The sequence below is a fragment of the Ovis canadensis genome, chromosome 14, assembly GCF_042477335.2.
Source record: "Ovis canadensis isolate MfBH-ARS-UI-01 breed Bighorn chromosome 14, ARS-UI_OviCan_v2, whole genome shotgun sequence".
Taxonomy (NCBI): Eukaryota; Metazoa; Chordata; class Mammalia; order Artiodactyla; family Bovidae; genus Ovis; species Ovis canadensis.
The window spans coordinates 72,349,376-72,360,212 of NC_091258.1; positions in this window are offsets into that span (position 1 = coordinate 72,349,376).

The following is a 10,837-nucleotide window of genomic DNA, read 5'->3' on the forward strand; positions in this document are numbered from 1 at the left end:
AGTTACAGAACGATTTCTCCACCCCTTTCCCTGGCAACAATATTCTCCTAAAAGCAGGAGGAAATGAAAGAGTTAATGCTTAGGCAGGCAGTCCAAGGCCCTGTAAGGAGGAGACAAACATTCTTATTCATGCTTTCCTTAAGGCTTGTGCAACAACGTATCTTGCCAGAGACCTGACCTTTCTTTAGGTCCAGAACTAATGATTAGACAGCCGAATGTCTTCCTCATGGAAATGCTTTTCTTAGGCTCTATGGTAATGATTATAATTGTAACAAATCTTGCCTGGGAACCTATATCTCAAGACTTGTACCCCTGGTTACACAGCAACAGTATATCTTGCATAGAGACATTGTCTGGAACCTGTTGTCCCTGGCTAATCTTGTACCAAAGTTATCTCAGGATGTATGTCTTGGGAAAGGGCCTAATAGACCTCTTACAACATTGAGGTATTCTTTTTATCTGTTCTCAGCAGCTAGTTGAGAAGTATATAAGGTCCCACTTAAACTAGTGAGGTGGATACTCTTTCTGCCCCCACAAACCTTCTGCCTTTTACTTGGCCGATCTAGTTGACTTCTAAAGGAATTACTGTTTACCCTCGAATAATTGGTTCAGAGGATGAGGGAGAAATTCAAATTATGATGTCATCTCAGATACTATGGCAGCTCAAAAAGGGGGACAAAATTGCCCAACTACATCTTTTACCTTACCTGTCTATTAATTCCTCTAATGGCATCTGGACAGGGGAATTTGGCAGTACAGATCAAAAACAATCCTTATGGACGTCAATAGTATCTGAATATGCACGACCAAATATAAATATCAAAATTAATGGCAAAGGATTTTCTGATCTTCTTGATACTGGATCCGATATTACCATTATCTCCAAATATTTATGGCCCAAATCTTGGCCTATACAGAGAATTTCTTGCCAAACTGCAGGAGTTTCTCAAACCAAAGCACAAGAGGTTTATCAAAGTGTCCAAATATATCCATGTGAGGGACCAAAAGGCCAGCCTGCAACATTACAACGTTATGTGATAGGTACACCCCTCAATTTAATATGAAGAGATTTACTTATGCAATGGCAAACTCAAATATATATTCCACATTTTTCCTAGGTGCCACTGCACACCTAACAATCAATGCAATTATTAAAATTACTTGGGAAAATGACGAGCCTAGTTGGACAGAGCAATGGCCCCTCACAAAAGATAAATTGGAGGCTACTAAAGAACTTATCAATACACAATGGAAATCAAAGCATATTGAGGAATCTTATTCCCCTTGGAATTTTCCCATTTTTGTAATAAAATCTGGCAAATGGCATCTCTTAACAGACCTTAGAAAAATTAAAACATCTATGAAAGTTATGGGTGCACTGCAACCAGGAATTCCATCACCTGCCACTATCCCTCAAAACTGGCATATTATTATTATAGATTTACAAGTTTGCTTTTTCACTATAGTTTTACACCCTCTAGACCCAGACAGATTTGCTTGCTTTCTTCCTTATTCTAATCATGCTGCTGCTACTGCTGCTAAGTCACTTCAGTCGTGTCCGACTCTGTGTGACCCCATAGAAGGCAGCCCACCAGGCTCCTCTGTCCCTGGGGTTCTCCAGGCAAGAACACTGGAGTGTGTTGCCATTTCCTTCTCCAAGGCATGAAAGTGAAAAGTGACAGGGAAGTTGCTCAGTCGTGTCCGACCCTTAGCATGGACTGCAGCCTACCAGGCTCCTCCATCCATGGGATTTTCCAGGAAAGAGTCCTGGAATGGGGTGCCACTGCCTTCTCCGATCCTAATCATATCGGGCCTAATAAATGATATCAGTGGACTGTATTGCCTCAAGGAACGATGAATTCTCCCACCATGTGTCAATATTATGTAGCCAAAGCCCTTGAACCTGTGAGAAAACAATTTCCTAACTTTCTTGTTATTCATTATATGGATAATACATTGTCTTCAGCTCGCTGTGTTTTAGAAACTCAACAAATGTTTGACATAGCTCAACAATGCTTGGAAGACTCTGGATTAAACATTGCTCCTGAAAATATTCAAACCTCTACTCCTTACCATTACTTAGGCTCTGTTGTTGATAGACAACGTATTACTCCCCAACTAACAGAGATTCATGTTAATAAATTATCAACCTTGAATGATTTTCAGAAACTTTTAGGTGATATAAACTGGATTAGACCCACTTTAGGCATTGCAAATGATCAACTGACTAATTTATTGAATACTTTGAAAGGAGATCCCTATTTAAATAGCCGTCGTTTGATACAAAATAAATTCCAAAAACAGTTTCTTACTTGTATTAGACTTGATTTACCTCTCGAGTTGTTTATACTCCCTTCTCTCTATTCCCCGACGGGCCTTCTTGCCCAACAACAACACCCGATAGAATGGATCTCTACCCATTTTAGAGGGACAAGGTCACTTATGCCCTATATTGATTTGATCACTGTAATAATTATTAATGGGAGAAATAGAACTAAGACTCTAATTAGTTTGATCCTCATAGCATTGTAATTAACAAACCTCAATTTGAGAATGCACTACTAACGTCTCCCAATTTCCAAATAGCCTTTCTGGAATATTTTAAAGATATTTCATTTCATAATCCTTCTAACAAACTCTGAAATTTCTTGAAAAATACTGAATTTATTATCTCTTGCATTATCACATTACAACCTATACCTCGAGCTGATGTTTTCTATATAGATGGGACTGAAAACACCAAAGCCTCATTCTGGTCTGTCAAAGAATACAAAGTCTTTTATACTAAATTTCATTCTGCTCAACAAAACGAATTATATACTCTTATTCAAGTTATTCACCTACACCCTTACCTTATTAATATAGTCTCTGACTCTTTATATTCAGTTTTTATATTAAGAAATATAGAAACCTCTTATAAATTGCAATCAACCTATTATTCAACAAGTTTTTCTCGAACTACAGTCTCTTATTAGGGACTGCACTTCCCCCATTTATATTACCCATATTCGAACACATTCCTGCCTTCCTGGCCCTATGACTCATGGTAATGAACAAGCTGATAAACTTGTTTCTTTTTCTACTCCCGAGGAACAACATGCTCTATTGTACAATAATGCTGGCTCCTTAAATCAAATTTAGAAAATTCCATACCGGTGGACTACAAGGAGATCCAACCAGTCCATTCTGAAGGGGATCAGCCCTGGGATTTCTTTGGAAGAAATGGTTCTAAAGCTGAAACTCCAGTACTTTGGCCACCTCATGTGAAGAGTTGACTCATTGGAAAAGACTGATGCTGGGAGGGGTTGGGGGCAGGAGGAGAAGGGGATGACAGAGGATGAGATGGCTGGATGGCATCACTGACTTGATGAGCTTGAGTCTGAGTGAACTCCGGGAGTTGGTGATGGACATGGAGGCCTGGCATGCTGTGATTCATGGGGTCGCAAAGAGTCGGACACGACTGAGCTACTGAACTGAACTGAACTATGCTAAAAAAAAAAAAATCATTAATAATTGTTCTACTTGTACACCGCTACATCTTCAACTCTTTGCACAGGGTGTTAATCCCCTAGAATTCCAACCCAACCAATTATGGCAAATGGATGTAACTCATTGCCCTGAACTTTCTCCATCTTCTTTCCCACATGTCTGTATCGACACAAATTCTTTTACATGGGCCACCCCTCTTCGAGGTGAGGCTACACAGAACATTATAACCCACCCATTAGCTTGTTTTGCAATAATGGGAACTCCCGACTCTACAGAAAGAGACAACGGCCCTGCCTATACTTCTAGGGAATTCAAGCAATTTTTACAATATTTTTCTATTCAGCATATTACAGGCATTACTTATAATCCACAAGCACAGGGCATAGTTGAATGAGCACATCGAACACTGAAACTACAAATAAAAAAATTAAAAAGGGGGAATACACAGAAACATTTCTATCTTCCTTATCCAGAGCAAATTTTACTAGATCTCAACACTATATACTCTGTAATCCTATAACTATTGTTAATACAGCTTTATTCGTTTTAAATTTTTTAAACTTATTGCAAGGAGATATCTTGACACGAGCAGAAAAACATTTCAAGGAATTAAAAGATACCTCTCTTCCTCTGCCCATTTGGTATCAAGATGGGCTAACTAAGCAATGGAAATCTGGGAAATTAATCTTACAGGGAAAGGGGTATTCTTGTATTTCTCCAGATGGATCCAACGAACTTAGTCAGCTTCCTCTTCGGCAGATCTGCCCCAGGGGAGCTTCCAGTGTTCAAAATAAAGACGAGAAAACAAAACCCCAGGAGGAAAATATCCCAATACAGGTCATGCTACTGCTGCTGCTAAGTCGCTTCAGTCGTGACCCTGTGCGACCCCATAGATGGCAGCCCACCAGGCTCCCCCGTCCCTGGGATTCTCCAAGCAAGAACACTGGACTGTGTTGCCATTTCCTTCTCCAATGCATGAAACTGTTAGGGAAGTCGCTCAGTCGTGTCTGACTCTAGTGACCCCATTGACTGCAGCCTACCAGGCTCCTCCATCAATGGGACTTTCCAGGCAAGAGTACTGGAGTGGAGTGCCATTGCCTTCTCCTGAATACAGGTCATGGCAGCTCGAAAAATCTTCAAGAAGCACCACCCTTGATGTCATTGACTTCATGATCTCCCTACTTGGGGACAAATAAAATCCCTTACTAATCAAGCTGAAAATCTGGTTTCTCAACAGGGAATGCCTTTGAATCGAAAATATTTTTGTTGCTATGCTTGCTTTGCTTGCTTTTGCTTCCCCTGCCCAAGCTGAATTAATTAATCATACTTACTGGGCCTATCAGAGAAGGCAATGGCACCCCACTCCAGTACTCTTGCCTGGAAAATCCCATGGATGGAGGAGCCCGGTGGGCTGCAGTCCATGGGGTCACGAAGAGTCAGACACGACTGAGCAACTTCACTTTCACGCATTGGAGAAGGAAATGGCAACCCACTCCTGTGTTCTTGCCAGGAGAATCCCAGGGACGGGGGAGCCTGGTTGGCTGCCATCTGTGGGGTCGCACAGATTCAGACATGACTGAAGTGACTTGGCAGTAGCAGCAGCAACTGGGCCTATATACCTAACCCCCTTTACTGCAGGTTGTTTAATTGACAGATAAAGGACCATTCGAATCCACCAATGACTCAGTACATATGCTTCCTCCTTGGAGCTTGAAGGGGCCCCTTCATCCTGAGGAAGAAGGGAGACTAAGTATTTTTCTAGGGTATGAAGTCCTTCCTCTCTGCATGGGTCCAGCAGAATTATGCATTAACATTAGCTGACCAACATGGACTTCCGTTCTGCCTGCAAAGAAGAACTTTCAGACATTGCTTGGACTGTTTACTGCCCTTTCTTTCTATGAGAACCATGTCGACACTACTGAAACTCTAAGAAAAGGACAAAAATCATTTTGCAAAGGGTTTACATATAAGAACTTAAAATATATTCCTGTTCATATATATACACAGATGTCAAGCAAAATCAGGGAAATTAATGTTTGTGGCCAATTACACCATAGTTGATTGGGGACCCCATGGTATGTGGTTGTCTAACTGTTCAGATGATATTAATAGCACTGTATGTGATTATGCTACTGAAGTAGCATAGAAGGTTACTGATACTATGATGGAACATTACCATGACAAATGACTTGTTGGCTGGCTTGATGGTGAAATGGCACCCCTTCACCCTCAAATCATCCTCAATAAACGGATTGGGCCTGAACAATGGGACATCTGGAAACTTGCCGTGAGCACCGAAGAACTTGGAACTTGGACTGGATATTTCATGGGGACCAGCTGTAGTCATAGTAACTATTCCTTTCATTATAATCATTCATATTTCATACAAGCTTGTGTTCCCCTTCCTTTTGTTATAGCTATAGGGAACTTGCAGTTTAATAAGACTTTATGTTCTGTGACTTGTATAGATTGCAAATTGTATACTTGTCTTAATTCCTATGTTTCTTTGAAAAACGAATCCCTTTTCATTCTTCAATCTTGACATAATCTATGGTTGCCAGTAGATCTCCAACGACCCTGGGAAGAGGGTCCCATGGCAGGACTTGCCTCCCAGTTACTTACTAAATTACTTTGATGATCTAAACGATTCATTGGATGGTTAATTCTTGGCATTTGGGGATTCACTGCCATTTGCACAACTGCCACTGTCGCAGGCATTGCTTTACAAGCCTCAGTTCAAACACACAACTTTATTCAAAATTGGAGCAAAGATGCTCATACTATGAGGACCACTCAGGCTCAGATAAATGAGGAAGTTCAAGATGAAATACAGGAAATAAAAACAGCCATCCAGTGAGTCGGCGATCAATTAATAGATTTACAAAAGCAAGTTATACTAAAATGTGACTGGAATTCGACTCAATTTTGTATTACCCCTGTTTGGTTCAACTATAGTGCCTACTATTGGGAACAAATCAAATTTCTTTTGCAAGACATACATGATAATGCTTCCTTAAATGTACAGTTATTACAAAAGGAAATCTTTGAAACCTTCTCTAAGAGTCTACCCTCTTCCAACAATTTGGAAACCTTAGCAGAACAGCTACCTGATAATTATCTAGGCTAGACCCTCTAGGATGGTTTCAAAGAATTACACATAGTATTGGATCTGGAGTTACAATGCTGATAATTGTCCTGGTGATTATATTTGTAGTATACTGATGCTTTTCAACTAAAATTGTTCAAACTAAACAAACTCAATTGGTCAGGGCCTTTTTCACAAAAAGTATCTACAGTCCCCCCAATTATGAAAAAATAAAAAAGGGGGAATTGTCAAGGAACGTTCAGCTTTAAGGGATCCAATATGTTGCATTTTCTTCCTTTGTGTGCCATTTCTCAAGACTCTCTGTTCCTTATCAGTTCCTGGAAAACAGGAAGAGCAGAGCTGCACTCAGTTTTCAGGACTGAGATCATGGGAAAGAGCACCTGCTTGGATTCCCTTCAGTGACCTTTTACTTATAGGACTATCCATTTTCTTGCAACTGATGGAATTTCATTCTTAATGGCTGTGTAATCATTTTTCTTGAAGATATATAAGCATGCATTTCTGCAAATAAAGTACCCTTGTTTCACTTGAGACTTGGGTCCGCCGCATCCTTCTTTTGCCTTCTTTGCGTTGACTCCAGTCCCCAGGTCCCAGTCTGTAAAGACCATAACAGATAAGGAAGATAGAAGTGTTCCTGTGTATTCCCCCTTTTTAATTTTTTTGATTTGTAGTTTCAGTGTGTGATGTGCTCATTCAACTATGCCCTGTGATTGTGGATTATAAGGAATACCTGTAATATATTTAATAGAAAATGATTGTAAACATTGTTTGAATGGCCTAGAAATATAGGTAGGGCCATTGTCTCCTTTTATAGAACTAGGTGTTCCCATTATTGTAAAGCAGGTTAATAGGTGGGTTATAACATGTGTAGTTTCACCTTGGGGAGGTGTGGCCCATATAAAAGAAGAATTTGTATCGATTGAGATATGTAAGAAGGAAGAGGGAGAAAGTTCAGGGCAATGAGTTACATTCATTTGCCATAGTTCATTGGGTTGTAATCCACGAGGATTGATACTGTGTGCAAAGGGTCGAAGATGTAGGGGCCTACAAGTAGAGATATTATTAATTATTTCTTTAGCATGTTGGTATGGAATTTTCCAAATTTGATGTAATGAGCCAGCATTATTGTATAATAGAGCATGATGCTCTTCAGGAATAACAGAAGAGAAGTTTATCAGCTTGTTCATTGCCATGAGCCATCGGTTCAGGAAGACAAGAAAGAATGTGTTTGAATATGGGTCCTTTGAAGAAAAGTTATGACCAACCTAGACAGCATATAGAAAAGCAGACATTGCTTGGCCAACAAAGGTCCGTCTAGTCAAGGCTATGGTTTTTCCAGTGGTCATGTATGGATGTGAGAGTTGGACTGTGAAGAAGGCTGAGCGCTGAAGAATTGATGCTTTTAAACTGTGGTGTTGGAGAAGACTCTTGAGAGTCCCTTGGACTGCAAGGAGGTCAAACCAGTCTATTCTAAAGGAGATCAGCGCTGGGTGTTCTTTGGAAGGAATGATGCTAAAGCTGAATCTCCAGTACTTTGGCCACCTCATGGGAAGAGTTGACTCACTGGAAAAGACTGATGCTGGGAGGGTTGGGGGCAGGAGGAGAAGGGGACGACAGAGGATGAGATGGCTGGATGGCATCACCAATTTGATGGACGTGAGTTTGAGTCAACTCCGGGATTTGGTGATGGACAGGGAGGCCTGGCATGCTGCAATTCATGGGGTCGCAAAGAGTCATACATGACTGAACGACTCAACTGAACTGAACTGAACTGAATATAAATGGGGGAAGTGTGATTCTTTACAATAATTGTAGTTCAAGAAAATGTTGTTGGATAATAGATTGATTAGAATTTATGGTAGAAGTTTCTATATTTCTTAGTACAAAAACTGAATATAAGGAATCAGAAGCTATATTAATAGGATGAAAATGTAGGTGAATAACCTAAATGAGAGCATCTAATTCGTTTTGTTGAGCAGAGTGAAATTTAGTATAAAAGATTTTATATTCTTTGAGAAACCAGAATGAGGCTTTGGCGTTTTTAGTGCCATCTATATAGAAAACATCAGTTTGAGGTATAGGTTGTGATGTGACAATGTGAGAGAGAATAAATTCCGTATTTTTGAAGAAATTCCATTTTGTTAGATAATGAAATGAAATTTCTCCAAAATATTCCAGAAAGGCTGTTTGGAAATCAGTAGAAGTTTGTAATGTGTTCTCAAATTGAGGTTTATTAATAGGTTCTACAGTTTTATGAGGATTGGAGCCAATTAGAGTCTTAGCTCTCTTTCTTCCATTGATAATGATTAACGCGATCAAATAGATAGGGTGTAAGTGACTTTGTCCCTCTAAAATGGGTATAGATCTATTCTATTGGGTATTCTTGTTGACTAAGAAGTCCTGTGGGAGAATGGAGAGAGGGAAGTATAAATAATTCTAGAGGTAAATCAAGTCTAATACGAGTAGGAAATTGTTTTTGCAATTTATTTTGTATTAAACAGTTTTTCTCGTGCCTCTTGTGAAAGTGAATGAAGGCTATTTAAATCGGAATCTCTTTTTAAAGAGTTAAATAAATTAGTTGATAATTTGTAATGTCTAAAGAGGGTCTAATCCAATTTATATCGCCTAAAAGGCTTTGAAAATCATTCAAGGTTGATAATTTACGAATATGAATCTGTGTTAGTTGGGGAGTAACATGTTGTCTATTAACAACAAATCTTAAGTAATAGTAAGGTGTAGACGTTTGAATCTTTTCAGGGGCAATGATTAATTCATAAGGTTTTAAGCATTGCAAACTACCACACAACTGCACTCATCTTAAAGTAATGTTCGAAATTCTCCAAGCCAGGCTTCAGCAATATGTGAACTGTGAACTTCCAGATGTTCAAGCTGCTTTTAGAAGGGCAGAGGAACCAGAGATCAAATTGCCAACATCCCCTGGATCATGGAAAAAGCAAGAGAGTTCCAGAAAAACATCTATTTCTGCTTTATTGACTATGCCAAAGCCTTTGACTGTGTGGATCACAATAAACTGTGGAAAACTCTGAAAGAGATGGGAATACCAGACCACCTGACCTGCCTCTTGAGAAATCTGTATGCAGGTCAGGAAGCAACAGTTAGAACTGGACTTGGAACAACAGACTAGTTCCAAAGAGGAAAAGGAGTACGTCAAGGCTGTATATTGTCACCCTGCTTATTTAACTTCTAGGCAGGGTACATCATGAGAAACACTGGACTGGAAGAAACACAAGCTGGAATCCAGATTGCCAGGAGAAATATCAATAACCTCAGATATGCAGATGACACCCCCCTTATGGCAGAAAGTGAAGAGGAACTAAAAACCCTCTTGATGAAAGTGAAAGGGAAGAGTGAAAAAGTTGGCTTAAAACTCAACATTCAGAAAACGAAGATCATGGCATCCAGTCCCATCACTTCATGGGAAATAGATGGGGAAACAGTGGAAACATTGGGCCCCCAAATCACTGCAGATGGTGACTGCAGGCATGAAATAAAAAGACGCTTACTCCTTGGAAGAAAAATTACGACCTACGTAGATAGCATATTCAAAAGCAGAGACATTACTTTGCCTACTAAGGTCCGTCTAGTCAAGGCTATGGTTTCTCCAGTGGTCATGTTAGGGATGTGAGAGTTGAACTGTGAGGAAGGCTGAGGCCCGAAGAATTGATGCTTTTGAACTGTGGTGTTGGAGAAGACTCTTGAGAGTCCCTTGGACTGCAAGGAGATCCAACCAGTCCATTCTGAAGGAGATTGGCCCTGTGATTTCTTTGGAAGAAATGATGCTAAGCTGAAGCTCCAGTACTTTGGCCACCTCATGCGAAGAGTTGACTCATTGGAAAAGACTCTGATGCTGGGAAGGATTGGGGGCAGGAGGAGAAGGGGACGACAGAGGATGAGATGGCTGGATGGCATTACTGACTCTATGGACGTGAGTCTGAGTGAACTCCAGGAGTTGGTGATGGACAGGGAGGCCTGCCGTGCTGCCATTCATGGGGTGTGAAAGAGTCCGACACAACTGAGCAACTGAACTGAACTGAGCTATGTCAAACATCTGTTGAGTTTCTAAAATAGATGGAGCTGAACACAATATATCATCCATATAATGAAAAACAAGAAAGTCAGGAAATTGTTTTCTCACAGATTCAAGGGCTTTGGCTACGTAATACTGACACATGGTGGGAGAATTCATCATTCAATGGACTGAGGCAACACAGTCCATTTGTA